Source organism: Octopus bimaculoides, chromosome 9 (genome assembly GCF_001194135.2).
Source record: "Octopus bimaculoides isolate UCB-OBI-ISO-001 chromosome 9, ASM119413v2, whole genome shotgun sequence".
In the NCBI taxonomy this organism is placed as follows: domain Eukaryota; kingdom Metazoa; phylum Mollusca; class Cephalopoda; order Octopoda; family Octopodidae; genus Octopus; species Octopus bimaculoides.
The window spans coordinates 45,390,339-45,395,234 of NC_068989.1; the positions used below are offsets into that span (position 1 = coordinate 45,390,339).

The following is a 4,896-nucleotide window of genomic DNA, read 5'->3' on the forward strand; positions in this document are numbered from 1 at the left end:
TAGGATAAGTACGAGGCTTATGTTCTGCTGAAGGCGATGCTCCAGTAGAGCCGTAGTCAAATGACTGAGACAAAAAATAATAAAATAAAAGAATATGTATATATATATATATATATATATATATATAATGTAAAAGAATACAAAAAATGGGACAAGACATCCAGGCACTTGGATGATTTAAAAGGGGACATAAAAAAACAAGGACGTGTCATTCGGTGTTTTCTTTCGTCACTCGATTTCCAGATTATTTTTGCTGTTTCGCCTGGTTAAACTCGAGACTGCTCCAATCTGGCCAGCCCCAAAGAAAATCTAAGCTAAGAACACTAGATTCCTTGGAAGAAAGGAAGGAAAAAAACGGGGAAATGGTACACAAATACAGAAGTAAACAACAGGACATTAACAACAGGTGTCTTTCGACTAGGGACGAATCAAATTAAGCTGGCGTGTGTGGAAGCGAAGCCTTATAGTAGGGACATATGAGATAACAGGCATGGGAAGGAATATAGATGTTGCACAGATATACTTATATAGGCAGGATTAAACATTAACATTTTTAATTAAACTACAGCAAAGAAACACATCTACACTTTGCACGAAAACAGTATCGGTAAATTGATTCTATAAGTAAACCTATAACTAACTCCTAAATTATCTAACTAAATAGCAACCTAGCACTTGAATTCCATGCAGATAATATTCCCACCAGTCTTCTATAGTTATTCATACAAAAGTGAAAGCTTTTATATTCTATTCTCTCCAAAACAAAACAAATTCGATTGAACCTCACTTCACTAATAACACAACTAACTCTGAGTGAATTATACTATTTCTTAACCCAAAAGTTAATAATTAAAACGCTTCATACACATTAAATATTCGTTATTCTTACATGCTTTAATGTCAAACTTATAGCAGTAAATTAATAAATAATACTAAATATCGTTATTAAATCAAAAACTAATAAAAGATTACCTGTAATTAATACACACGCACACACGCACACACACACGCACACACACGCACACGCACACGCACACACGCACACACACACACTTATATATCTATATAAGCCTTTATTCACAAAAAAACTCTTCTTCATAAGGAAGTTTCCTTTTGTAGTATTATGTTATCGAAGCGGGCACCACTTTTGTGCTATTATCGATTGATGATACTGGATATTATTCACGCGTTTATGTACTAATGTTCTTGGTTGGTTTGTTTTACCATTTTATTATGATACTTTTCCCTTCTGAAAGTCCAGTTGTCTCTATAGAGACTTCATTCTTTTCCATATAGGAGAAAAACATTAATAGTTTAAAGAAAATAGAGAATATAGACAGAATAATCATTCTTTAATCGTAGTGCAGTCAATTATTAAGTTCTGACAAATAAAACATCCAACACACAATTAATCAAAAAGCCTACCACTTAGTCAGAATAAATTTTCCATACGAGAGAAGTGGAAAAAATAGCAGCCAATACACCCAGAAGAGGCCATTGTTTTATAACATCATAATGCACTTTAAAGTTGCAAATATGGACAATAACAATTGGCCGAAACGTAACTGGTTCAGTGCCATAACGTCGCACCATGGGCAAGTGTCTTCTGTTATAGCCTCAGGCTGACTGAGCCTTGTGAGTCGATTTGGTAGACGTAAACAGAAAGAAGCCCATGGCATATATATGCACCTCTTGACAACCGGTGTCGGTTTGTTTACAGCCTGGTGAACCAGCATTTACACTGCGTGTACCGATAAAATAAGTAACAGAGTATAAATAAATATAAAGTATTGGTGTCTATTGTTTCGACTAAAACTTTAAAGGCAGTTTCACAGCATGGATGTAGTCCAATGAGAAAGAAGGAAAAGATTAGACACTCTGTGTGTGTGTGTGCGTGTGTGTGTTTGTGTGAGAGTGTGTTTTAACTAGTGTGTATGCGTGAATATAATGTTTATTTAGACTGAATTCATTATCGTACCTTAAACTTTGGACTAGGAAAATTCCAATAGATTTGACACGGAGGAAGTAAGCCAAAGAGCAAGTAAGCAGCCAATAACTGAGCATTTCTGAGATAAACTCAGGAACAGAAGATCTGATTGTGATAGTAACAACAACAATGCTTCGAAATCCTTTCCCCGTCCCACTGCCCAAGTAACTACCAACATTATGGGGATATTCTGCAATTAGTACGATAAAATAATTTGCCGCATCATTTCCAACTCTTCAGTCGTTGCAAATCTGTGTATATCCTCAAACTTGATCGAAATGGTAATATCACAATACACCGATATTTGAACAAAAATTTTAAAACTATAATTAGGCTTATATATGGCCTACGAAATAGCTCTGTTCGAGACAGCTCTCATCGCACCCTAGGCATTTTCACTTCAATAGCACAAATGGATGTCTACACACTTTTTACAATCCATGTATTATGTACAGCACGCAATCACTACACTCTCTTTTACTTGTTTCAGTCATTTGACTGCGGCCATGCTGGAGAACCGCCTTTAGTCGAGCAAATCGACCCCTAGGACTTATTCTTTGGAAGCCTAGTACTTATTATATCGTTCTCTTTTGCCGAACCGCTAAGTTACGGGAACGTAAACACACCAGCATCGGTTGTCAAGCGATGTTGGGTGGACACACACACACACACACACACACACACACACACACACACACACACACACACACACACACACACACACACACACACAAATATATAAATATATACGACGGGCTTCTTTCAGTTTCCGTCTACCAAATCCACTCACAAGGCTTTGGTCGGCCCGATGCTATAGTAGAAGACACTTGCTCAAGGTGTCACGCAGTGGGACTGAACCCAGAACCATGTCGTTGGTAAGCAAGCTACTTAAAAAAATTAACGTAACATATGCTTTTAAATATCAACACTTGACACTTCCTAAACTCTAATAACTCGCACAACACTTATTCCACATAACCACCTCTAAATCCAAATAAGCACATATTCTGCATTATCATAATTCTTCACATCAGCATGTACAATTATTCTATTTGGGCAACTTTTCCGACTGTGAATGCGAAACTTCTGTATTTGCAGATATTTTATGTGATAACGGGGAATTCCGGAGGGTCGTAATAGGCCTTGATGTGACCCTCAGTATTCGCAATGCTGCTTTCAACACGGGAATATGTAGGCAGACCAAGCGGGGCAGGAGAAACTGACTTTATTTTATAATGAATATAAACAGGTTAAACAGCTATTTTGTGCGTGAAGCAACGTCGCAACATGCGGCAACATGCGGCAACACTGGTTCTGAAGAGTCCATACAGCGACAGAGTAAAATGGTAAAATGACGGCATAAAACTTCATTGCTACAATGGGAAATCATTACTCTGCTTTACGAGTTTCCGCTTTTCGAACGACCTCTTGGAACACATTAACTCATATATATCAATGTATATCTCTTTTTCCCTTTTTTACTCTTTTTACTTGTTTCAGTCATTTGACTGTGGCCATGCTGGAGCACCGCCTTTTAGTCGAGATAATCGACCCCAGGACTTATTGTTTGTAAGCCTAGTACTTATTCTATCAGTCTCTTTAGCCGAACCTTTAAGTTACGGGGACGTAAATACACCAGCATCGGTTGTCAAGCGATGTTGGGGGGGACAAACACAGACACACACACATACATATATATATATGTACATATATACAACGGGCTTCTTTCAGTTTCCGTCAACCTGAGGCTATAGTAGAAGACCCTTGCCCAAGGTGCCACGCAGTGGGACTGAATCCGGAACCATATGGTTCGTAAGCAAGCTATATTTATATATGTATGTGTGAGTGTGTGCGTGTGTGTGTGAGGGACGAATGGAAAACTTTTGGGGCATTTTCCCGCCAAGTTGCGACATATTTTATTAGTCTGAAAATCTGCCGGGGTATTTAGAGCCAATGAAACGTGGGTGAGAAATGAATTTGACGAGCCACTGTTTATGGTAACGAATAACAGGGTTCATACATGGTGTGATTGGTGGGTTAGTGTGATATATAAAAATGGATCACAAGAGCTCGAAGGTGAGGCACACTGAAGGAAAGCTTGACAGATGGTTAGCTGGACCAGATCAGGAAGTGAGATATAAAGAATGTCATGTTAATAGATGGGTAGCCAGGCCAGCTTGAGAATAATCACAATGAAAGCCTGATTGACAAAGGTGTGTGCGAAATTAGATAGAGAGGTGAGTCATATGAGGGCAAGATTAAGTAGAGGACTGGATGAACTAAGTTGGGATATGAGGCACAATGACTGTTGATTGAGGAATGCATAAAGCGGTTTAGGAAATGAGTCACAAGTACGGTCAGGTTGATAGAAAAGTTGGTAATGAAAGAATACAACTAGCTCGCTCAGATTAACAATGACCACTCATAAAGTGACATTTGATGACAGAGCGTGTGTGTAAGCTGAAACTCGAAACGAGTTGGCGAGGGAGTCATTAGCAATGTGTGGTAGGTATATTTTGACGGGCTTTGAATATGTGTAAATGTGAGTGTGTGTGCGTGTGTTCATGCGCGTATGTGTGTTTGAGCGCACGTCTGTGTACGTGTATTTTCTGTGTAGCAGTAGTGTTATTTCCGTCATGATGCAAATATTTTGTTACCAACCTGTTAAAATTCCCAAACATTAGATATTATATACAAAACTACTTTGAATACCGAGAACGAAGCCAATAAAACTAAATACAGCTTCCCGAAATATTTCCAATAACGGATGCAGAAATCTACTTAAAACTGAAAATTCATCAAGCAATCACTATCGTAGTTACTAGAAATGTAGAAACTCTCTCTCTCTCTCTCTCTCTCTCTCTCTCTGTCCCTCTCTCTCTCTCTCTCTCTCTCTCTCACACTCACAC

The 4,896-nt window shown here is 38.4% G+C and overlaps 1 pseudogene; it reads left to right on the forward strand.

Moving 5' to 3' along the window:
• Positions 1-3,274: 3,274 nt before the first annotated feature.
• Positions 3,275-4,896, forward strand: part of LOC128248757 (histone-lysine N-methyltransferase SETMAR-like) — a 3,603-nt pseudogene continuing 1,981 nt past the window's right edge.